Below are 10854 nucleotides of genomic sequence, written 5' to 3'. Positions count from 1 at the left end.
CTCAGGAGTCCTAAAAGATGCTGACCTTCAGGATGCCGTTTCTGCCTAAGATGAAGTAACTAAAAAAATCAGATAAATATATGAAATAATATTTTTCAGACATTGGAAAACAGGCAACACAGGACAATGATCTCTGAGAGGAAAGAAAAGAAATGAGGTGGTTTTCCTGAGTTGAGAGACAAAGTGGAGAATTTAGGCTGTAACTCACCAAATAGGAGACAGTCTCAAAGCACCAAAGGAAGAGAACCCAAAGATCTGTGGAGGGTCCCCCTCAAGTCTTAAGCTTAGTGTTGATCAGCACATGTATGTGAGGCAATCATTCAAAGCTGGAAACAAAACCACTTTTCCAGGACCAGGTCAAATCATTTTCAGAGCTTACAGAGGCCTGGAAATAGTTCACATTCTCAATAGCCAGAGTTAAAAATAAACACCTCATAATATATAAGGCAACAGGCAGATATTGCCTCAGTAGTTGGGGCAAATTAGCCCTAAACAAAGTTGCTCTGGTTCTACCTAACAAAACCTAAGACAAACGTCAAAAGAATGAACATACTTTTAAATTATTTTAATACTCTAAAACAAAGCTTAAAAATATTTAGAAATACAAAATAATCTACCACCAAACAATGTAAATTTCACAATATCTACCCCCAAATTCACAAAGTCATAAAAGTCATCAGAATATATGACTTAAAGTCATAAGAAAAAAAATCAATCCATAGAAGCAGACCAAGAAATTACCAAGATTAGGAATTAAGAAAAAGGAACATTAAAACAATGATTATAAATATATTCCATATGTTTAAAAAGGGGGAGGAAAGCAAAAGCATGGTAAAAAGAGACATGATATATAAATGACCTAAGTCAAATTTCTGAAGATGAAAAATACAATGTCTTAGGTAAAGAAAGAAAAAAAATGTAGAATTAATAGTAGTTTAACACTGCAGACAAAAAAACATGTAGAGAACACCATTGAGTTGTGTGACAATTTCAAGCAGCCTAATATACGAGTAATTGAAGTCCCAAAAGGAGAAGAGAGAGTGGAAGGGAAGAGAAAAGCAGTTTGAAGAAATAATGACCCCAAATTTTTAAATTTTGATCAAAACGACACAACCATGAAACATGAGATAACCTATACAAAGACATATCGCTAATTAAATAGCCAAAAATACACTGAATTTTAAGTGAATTTTGAAAATATTTTAAATGTCTCCAGCAAAAAACAAAATACACTTGGTCCTCAAACAATGTGAGTTTGAACTGAGTGGGTCCCTTTAACACAAGAATTTTTTGCAATATAGTCAGCCCTCCATACTAGCCGGTTCCAAATCAACAACCAAACACAGACTGAAGATACAGTGTTGGGGGGATGCAAAGCCCACATGTAAAGAGGAGGCCAACTTTGCATATCACAAGTTCTGCAGGACTGATGGCAGGACTGGAGTATGAGCAGATTTTGGTATCCACAAGTGGTCCTGGAACCAATTCGCCACAGATACTGAGGAATGACTAAATGGCCTAGACCTGATCCAAAGTCAGTTTTGTGCTTTGTTCCTATGATGTTGTCCCATAATATTTTCTAAAAAGAATTTTCAACCTAATACACTCAATTTTGCCACTGAGTATAAAAGATTTCAGAAATTTTATAATTATACCCTTTACTTATAGACCTTATAAAGTGATGTTTCCTATTCTTATAATAGTAGTACTTAGCCTCAGACATCAAAACATCACTATAAAATATCAAATTAGGTCCCTGCCAGTGCAGAGGCAGAAGCCTAAACCAGACAAGTACTGTGAGCACTACCTCCATGCCTTAACTGGCTCTTACTCACTTGGACATAGGGAATAAGTTGAGTAAGAGAATCTTCCCACTCATTAGGCCCTCATAAAATCCTTATAACTAGTTCAGGTATTCATGATCCAGAGGAAAATGGAATCTGTGCATACAGGGTCTTACAAAGAGGTGTTGACCAGCTGCAATTTTTCTTTCATGAGACTCAAAATAGAGACTTAGATTCCATCACAAGAAAAAGCTTCCTGACAATGGAATGGATTAAAAACAAAAATAGTGGAACTTTCTGAAAGTTTCAAATTCTGTTTGTGGTTTGTTTGTTTGTTTGTTTGTAAGACAGGGTCTCACTCTGTCGCCCAGACTGAAATACAGTGGCACAATACATGGGTGATGCAGCCTCGACTTCTTGGGCTCAAGTGATCCTCCTGCCTCAGCCTCCTGTGTAGCCATGACTACAGGCACCTGCCACCATGCCTGGTTAATTTTTTTTTTAATTTTATAGAGATAAGGTCTCTCTATAAAAGAGACACTTTATATGTTGCCTAACTCCTGCGCTCACGTAATTCTCCTACCTCGGCTTCCCAAAGTGCTGGGTTCACAGGTGTGAGCCACCACGCCCAGCCCAGTTTCTGTTTTGACTAGATGGTTGGGATATAATCCTAGTAGAATCTGATGTACACCCAACCTGTCTTTTCTTTTTTTTTAATTGCATTTTAGGTTTGGGGGTACATGTGAAGAACATGCAAGATTGTTGCATAGGTGCACACGTGGCAGTGTGATGTGCTGCCTTCCTCCCCAACACCTATATCTGGCATCTCTCCCCATACTATCTCTCCCCAACTCCCCACCCCTTGCTGTCCCTCCCCTATTTCCCCCTGACAGATCCCAGTGTGTGATGTTCCCCTCCCTGTGTCCATGTGTTCTCATTGTTCAATACCCACCTATGAGTGAGAACATGCGATGTTTGATTTTCTTATCTTGTGTCAGTTTGCTGAGAATGATGGTTTCCAGATTCATCCACGTCCCTACAAAGGACACGAACTCATCGTTTTTGATGGCTGCATAATATTCCATGGTGTATATGTGCCACATTTTCCCCGTTCAGTCTATCATCGATGGGCATTTGGGTTGGTTCCAGGTCTTCGCTATTGTAAACTGTGCTGCAATGAACATTCGTGTGCATGTGTACTTATAGTAGAACAATTTATAATCCTTTGGCTATATACCCAGTAAGGGGATTGCTGGGTCAAATGGAATTTCTATTTCTAGGTCCTTGAGGAATCACCACACTGTCTTCCACAATGGTTGAACTAATTTACTCTCCCACCAACAGTGTAAAAGAGTTCCTATTTCTCCACATCCTCTTCAGCATCTGTTGTCTCCAGATTTTTTAATAATTGCCATTCTAACTGGCTTGAGATGGTATTTCAATGTAGTTTTGATTTGCATTTCTCTGATGACCAGTGATGATGAGCATTTTTTCATGTGTTTGTTGGCCTCATGTATGTCTTCTTTNTCAATGTAGTTTTGATTTGCATTTCTCTTATGACCAGTGATGATGAACATTTTTTCATATGTTTGTTGGCCTCACATATGTCTTCTTTTGTAAAGTGTCTGTTCATATCCTTTGCCCACTTTTGAATGGGCTTATTTGTTTTTTTCTTGTAAATCTGTTTTAGTTCTTTCCAACCTGTGTTTTCTACAAGTCTGTGAACATTTGATTGGTTGAAATGATACCTAAACTTCTTAGGTTGAGCCACAACAAGCTCCACTAACTTTCAAATAGTAAAGCTTGGAGCATGTCTATAGCCTAAAAAATATGAGAATATTCACATCGTCTTTCGATGTTGATTTTCATCTCCTCATTTCTATTTGTTCATCTACAAATTTATTTCTGTAATTCTATTTTTCCCCATGGAGATTTCAAATGTCTATATCTCGCTCCATTTGAAATTGAAGTATTTCAGAGATCATAGGTTGGAACAGAACTTTTTCTGTCTAATTATACTTTAGGGACATTTGGGGAACTTGTTATTTAAAAGAAATCATTTTCTGAATTTTTTTTTAACAGGGTTTTACTTTTGTTGCCCAGGCTGGAGTGCAGTGGGTGGTTCTGCATGCCACAGTTCACTGTGGCCTTAACTTTCAGGGCTTAGGTAATTCTCCCACCTCAGCCTCCTGAATAGCTGAGACTACAGGCATGTGCCACCAAGCCTGGCTAATTTTTTGCATTTCTTTGTAGAGACATGTTGCCCAGGCTGGTCTCACACTCCTGGGCTAAAGCAATCCACCCACTTTGGCCTCCCAAAGTGCTGAAATGACAGGTGCGAGCCACCCTGTTTGGCCCATTTTCTGAATTTTTGGGTCTAAATCTGATTTTTAGATATCAAATTTGCTTAAAACAATGTACACAGCCAGGCACTACAAAGTGTAGTCCCAGCACTTTGAGGGGCCAAGGCAGGCAAATCACTTGCGGTCAGGAGTTTGAGACCAGCCTGGTCAACATGGTGAAACCCCACCTCTACTAAAAATAAATAAATAAATAAATAAATAGCCAAGCATGGTGGCACACCCTCATAATCCCTACTACTTGGGAAGCTGAGGCGGGAGGATCACTTGAACCCCGAGAGGTAGTAGTTGCAGTGTGCCGAGATTGTGCCACTGCACTCCAGCCTGGGCAACAGAGTAAAGCTCTGTCTCAGTAATAATAATAATAATACATAAATAAACAAGGTACACAAAACTAAATTGTTAATAAAGTATATTTGCAGACCTGGATGAAAGATAGTACCTTTATATAATTTGCTCACTACTGTCATGGACAATGGAAATTGTAGTATCACAAAATACATAGCAATAACAAAGCAAACAATGAGTTTTAGAAAATGGGTTCAGATAACCTGGTCAAGTAGATTATATTAGTCATACTGAGACCCACACGAAATCAGCATTTGCAAAGGACCTCAAGGATGCCAAACAACTGGCCTGAATCAGACTTTAATTCCCCTTTCATTATCTCTCTTTGGGAGTTTTCAGGTCTGTTTTACACAATGAACTTGAAAGACGTTGGTAATAGGTGTATTTTAGATTTGATTGGTCCAGTGGGCATTTGAGTATGTCCTGCTAAAACATAAAGCATTGAAAGAAAGGAAAGACAAGGGTAATACAGTAATACACATGAAAGAGGGTAAAGGATAATATACTCCCATGGCTAATTGTGTGATTTTTGAATTACCAGAAAGTAGAACTAAAACCTAAGAGTTGTAGCCACAGGAGGACAAAGTTAGGCCCAATATAAGACTAAACTTTCTAACAGTCTGAGCTAAACAAAAATCAAAGGCCAAGTTTGTCATCATTCTAAGTGTATAAACATAGACTGACCTTTTAGGAGGGGTTTTGTAGACTGGATTCAAGCGTTGTATTGGTGATTGGATTAGACAACATTTAAAAAGCTAATCTTGGCTGGGTGCAGTTGTTCACACCTGTAATCCCAGAACTTTGGGAGGCCGAGGTGGGCAGATCACTTGAGGACAGGAGTTCTAGGCTAGCCTGGCCAACATGGGTAAAACCTCATCTCTACTGAAAATACAAAAATTAGCCTGGCATGGTGGTGGGTGCCTGTAATCCAAGCAAGCTACTTGGGAGGCTGAGGCAGGAAAATCACTTAAATCCAGGAGGTGGAAGTTGCAGTGAGTAGAGATCACAGTACTGCACTCCAGTCTGGGTGACAGGGGGAAACACGGTCTCAAACAAACAAAACTTAATCTTAAAGCAGGCACAGTGATGGGTTCCTGTAGTCAAAGCTGCTCAGGAGGTTGAGGAAGAATGATTGCTTGAGCCCAGGAGTTTGAGGCTGCAGTATACTGTTAACAGCCACCACACTCCAGCCTGGGCAACGTAATGAGACCTCATTGCTGAAAAAAACAATACAAAAACCCTAATCTTTAAGTGTTTCTAAACATTCAGATAATCTGACCCTATGATCCCAAATGGTCCGGTGGTCAAACAAGGGGCTTCCTTTGCCTCAACTTTTTCCATAGGAAAACTATCTGCCCCTTTCTTGCATATAGAAAATATTGGGCTGGAAGGAGAATACGTAGGGTGGTTCTGGCTCCATCACTAACTTGTTGGGTGATTTTGAGCAAATCACTTAATATTTCTTGGTTTTGGTTTTGTTATCTGTAAGTGTGGTGGGTTGAGGGGGGAGCTTTAAAGACATGTCACAAGAGTTATACCACTTTATAGATTTTGCTTCTTCAAGTCTTCAACTCTTAGCTGTATGTAAGCCCAACACCTTGCTAGAACAACTAGCCAAAATTCTATGTTCGTGGCATTCAGAAAAATGCAAAAATCTCTGGCATTATAATTCCATGTTGCTGATGCGGGAAATCTTATGGTCATACCTGACTTCTACCTGTTGGCTCCACCCATATTCATTCATAGTGGCCAATCACAGAGAACGGTCCTGGATACTACTCCTGTTATCAATGACCTTCACAGACCAGCTCAGACATTCCATTTTCAGATTGTGTTACCAAACAGTTTCACATTCCTGATAAGAATCATATTGTCTCTGCTTCTGAAGCAAAGCTTCAGCTATAATCATTTAAAAAGAGCAAATAGATAAGCTCCAAGTTCTTCAAGTTTTTAGAACTTATTTGCTATTACAATATTCTAAACTATTAGTTGCATCATTATTTACTGCTGCTTCCAAAATAAATACAGAGAGAATATTACCAAGAGACATGTTAACTGAATCACTTTGAAGAAAATGCCAAATATGACACAGAAAAATGACTAAAACTAATTCTTTTCTTGCAGCAACTCATCAAAATTGACTCCAGTCATTTGCATATACCTAACGCTAAGTTGCTAAGTTCAGAAGCAATCTCACTAAAATGAGAAAACACTCCCACTGGCTTAATTTTTCTCTGTCCAGTGTTCACATTATGATATTCCTTTGCAGTACAATTGGAGATGGACTATCACAGATTTCATCTCTTAAACTTTCATGCATTTGATTTAAAAAAAAAAAAAAACAGAAAACAATTTGGCCAGGCATGGTGGCTTACACCTGCAATCCCAGCACTTTGGGAAACCAAAGCAGGATCCCTTGAGCCCAGGAGTTCAAGACCAGTCAGCAATATAATGAGACCTTCATCTCTACAAAAAATTTTTTAAAATTGTAAAATTAGCTGGGAGTGGTGGTGTGTCCCTGTAGTCTCAGCTACTTGGGAGGCTGAGGTGGAAGGATTGCCTGAACCCAGGAGGTTGAGGCTGCAATGAGCCGAGATCATGTCAGTGCACTCCAACCTGGGCAACAGAGTTAGACCCTGCCTCAAAAAAACACAAAAACAAAAAACTACAAAAATATCATCAAAATAAAACTAAATAATTTCTTACCAGAGGATGGGTTTGTTGTGGAATCTAGTTGTTCCATGTTTTCAGTCATTATGGGAAAATCAGATTTCCTTTTGTGAAATGTCTACTTCATGCTGTCCTCTGCCTGCAGAAGATTTTTCTTAAGGGGTGAGACCATAATCGAGCATTATCCAACTTCCTATCTACCACCTAGAAATGCTCAGGTAACAGAATAAGAACTAAGGGTGGCTAAATAGTAAGAAAAGCCTGCCCTCAGTAACTATTAGATTCAAAAGTAAATAAAAATAATGCCATAGGTATGGCACTTTAAACATTTCAATGTGTTAATGTCCATGATTTCACTAGATGTACTGGTAACCTTATAAGGTGACATAAAGTATGGACTCCCATTTATAGGAAGGGAAAATGAGACAAAGCACTTGCCTTGTCACACAATGAGCTTGCCACGGACTGAATTATGTTGCCCTACTCCACACCCAGATTCATATGTTGAAGCCTTAACCTCCAGTGTGACTGTATTTGGAGACAGGGCCTGTAAGGAGATAATTCAGGTTAAATTAGATTATAAAGATGGGGCCCTGATACCTTAAAATTGGTGTCCTTGAAAGAAGAGATGCCCTCTCTGTCTCTCTGCATATATACACCCAGAAGAGGTCATGTGAACATACAGTGAGATGGTGGCCACCTAGAAGGCGGGAAGGGAGGCCTCACCAGAAACTCACCATGCTGTCACCTTGATCTTGGACTTCCAGCCTCTGGAACTTTGAGGAAATAAATCTCTGCTGTTTAAAGACACCCAGGCTATGATATTTTGTGATAGCAGCCTAAGTTGGGTGAATCAGAGCTAATGATCATAAAATTTCTAAAACCCAAGCCTCTTGACTCTCTGTTTTTGTTTACATCAGTATAGCGTAATAGCCAGTGCTGAACTACTGAGAATGATCACATAAACTTCAAGCAGTTTTTTCTGAACTTATAAATATGGCTGCCCCAAGAGCTGCCGTTTTTTCATCCTCCATCAAGTAACAGAAGGACTGCTATCATAAAGATACCCTTCAGAGGGGAGAAACGGAAGCATCATCATAAATGTGTAACAAATCTGGAGGATTTCTCAGTCGTGATAAACTTTTGAATGAATTCCTAACAAGTGGAGTAAAATACTCCACTTGTTATTGGGGAATGATTTTTTAACTTGTGTCTAATATTTTCCTCATATGAGGAGACCTTAGGTCTCCCTCTATCCGCATTGCTCATTCAACCTTAACTGGTAACTTTTGTAAAGAATAACTGAGTATGCTCCACTTGGCTCGACTGCTCTTTCTCTTGAGATGAGCTTGTCCACAGAAAGCACAAATTCTTTGCTTTCTCACGTTATAAATCTTACTGGGCTGGCTTTCCAGGTACAGAAGTTGGGACCTTGTAGGTTAGTGTAGGTAATGCCACGATTCTGTTAGAAAGCCCACTTGGCTCCCACACAATGCCAACTCAGCCTGTATCCATAACAAAGGTGGTATTTTGGCCTTAGTATTCACTTTTTTTTAAAAAATTCTTGATTTGTTCAGAAAGAAGAAAAGCAGGGAATTATTTAATGCAGATCCCTTTAGAGACCACCAGCATCACTGCAGGACATACCTCTGTATTCTATTACCTCTACCATTTGAGAGGCCAGGAGAAAACATGAACCTTAATGGAGGTGGAATTATCCTTGCAATGACTGCAGTAAATGTTTGTTGAAGGGGAAAAAAATGGAAAGAGAAGATATACCATATATACCCAGTTTTAATGGAAAGCCTATTTCTGCCATATACATTAGAGAAATTGTTTAAGAACAGTTCATCCATGTGAAAATATTAGCACTGTAATTCTGCCAAGGTCAGTAAGACCTAGTGATTTGCTGAGATATCACCTTCATTTCACCAGGTAAATAAAGGCTCCTTTTTTTCAGTGTGTCCTATCCAAGAAGGCACTCCACAGCAACAGTTAAATTATGAATACAGCACATATGTTCCATACCATATCATTTACAGCACAATTTAGCATAGACATAACGCTTTGTAACAAACTACAATACCATTCACAAAATGCATTTAAATAGCATAATTTAGTTCATTAAATTCAGTCATTTACAGTAAATCAAAATCATCATCGGAATTGAAGAGAGTACACAGTTGTTTGTTTGAATAGTTAAGCTAGGTAAGTCAATTTCTTTTTGAAGGTCAAGGACAGAGTTGTTTCCATTTTCTGTTATAAAAAAGACACAGCTGGTGTCAAAAGATAATTTAATGTCATCTCAAAATGATCAACCCTGTTTTTTTCCCTCCCCGGTCTCTCTCTCCTGGTTACAGATCAGATCACTGTCACTCCTAAAATAGATTCAATTCCCCGAAAATACCTTATCTGCTAGCTAACTAGAATGTATGTACAAATTTTACAAAATCTCAAATGTACAATTTCTTCACATTTTTAATCAAGGTATATACATTTGGTCTCAATAAAGCTTCAAACGCTAGATTGAAGTAATTATCTGCTTATCTGTCTATTTTTCATACCACGTGGGAAGCCCCTGGTGGGTAGAAGCCTTGTCAACCATATTTAGATCCCTACAACCCAGCACAGTGTCTGTTGACTGAATTCCTTGAAAGCAAGGATTCGTGCTTTTTTCAGTTATTTTTATTCCTCAGGGCCCCAACCATGTGCCTCATACACACTCTGTAAATATTTGTTGATTTAAAAATCTTCTTGGAGGGGCTTACCTTGGGATATATTTCATAAGCATACAAAATGAGTACACGTTTTGAATTGTCTTAGTAAACCAGTGCCTGCAATAACATAGACAAAGTAAGAAAAGAGAAAACAGACTTCGGGATTGAGCACAAAGCATTCAACCTGATCTCATAGTTTCACGGTCCAGTGTGCTCTGAGCAGACCCATACTCTAGGTGGACAATACTAAATTTTACACAGGTCTTTCTCTTAGCCTTTGCCTGGAGTACTTTCACCACAAACCCAGCCAATCTTCCACAGTATGAGGTTTTACGCACTAGTCCAGCTGCTTTAAAGCCAACATAATCTAGGCAGCATTCTACACTCAGCATTTATCCGGACATTTGATAACCTGATGTGTGCCTTGTACTGGCCAATGGGTAAACCACAGAGGAGATAGACTGCAGTAACATCTGAACTCTGTCCTCAAGCGGCTTAGAATCTAGAACAGCACACTGTCAATAATGCATGCCCTGTGGCAAGCACGGTGCCTGAGGTCAGAAAGCGCAAGGTGCCCAAAGAGAGAGAACAGTATCTTGATCAAAAAAAGGTACCAGGCTGGGCACGGTGGCTCATGCCTGTAATCCCAGCACTTTGGGAGGCCAAGGCAGGTGGATCACGAGGTCAAGAGATCAAGACCATCCTGGTCAACATGGTGAAACCCCGTCTCTATTAAAAATACACAAATTGGCCGGGCGCGGTGGCTCAAGCCTGTAATCCCAGCACTTTGGGAGGCCGAGGTGGGTGGATCACGAGGTCAAGAGATCGAGACCATCTGGTCAACATGGTGAAACCCCGTCTCTACTGAAACTACAAAAAATTAGCTGGGCATGGTGGTGCGTGCCTGTAATCCCAGCTACTCAGGAGGCTGAGGCAGGAGAATTGCCTGAACCCAGGAGGCGGAGGTTGCGGTGA

The sequence above is a fragment of the Cebus imitator genome, unplaced genomic scaffold (assembly GCF_001604975.1).
Source record: "Cebus imitator isolate Cc_AM_T3 unplaced genomic scaffold, Cebus_imitator-1.0 Scaffold135, whole genome shotgun sequence".
In the NCBI taxonomy this organism is placed as follows: Eukaryota; Metazoa; Chordata; class Mammalia; order Primates; family Cebidae; genus Cebus; species Cebus imitator.
Note: the sequence above shows the minus strand (reverse complement) of the source record.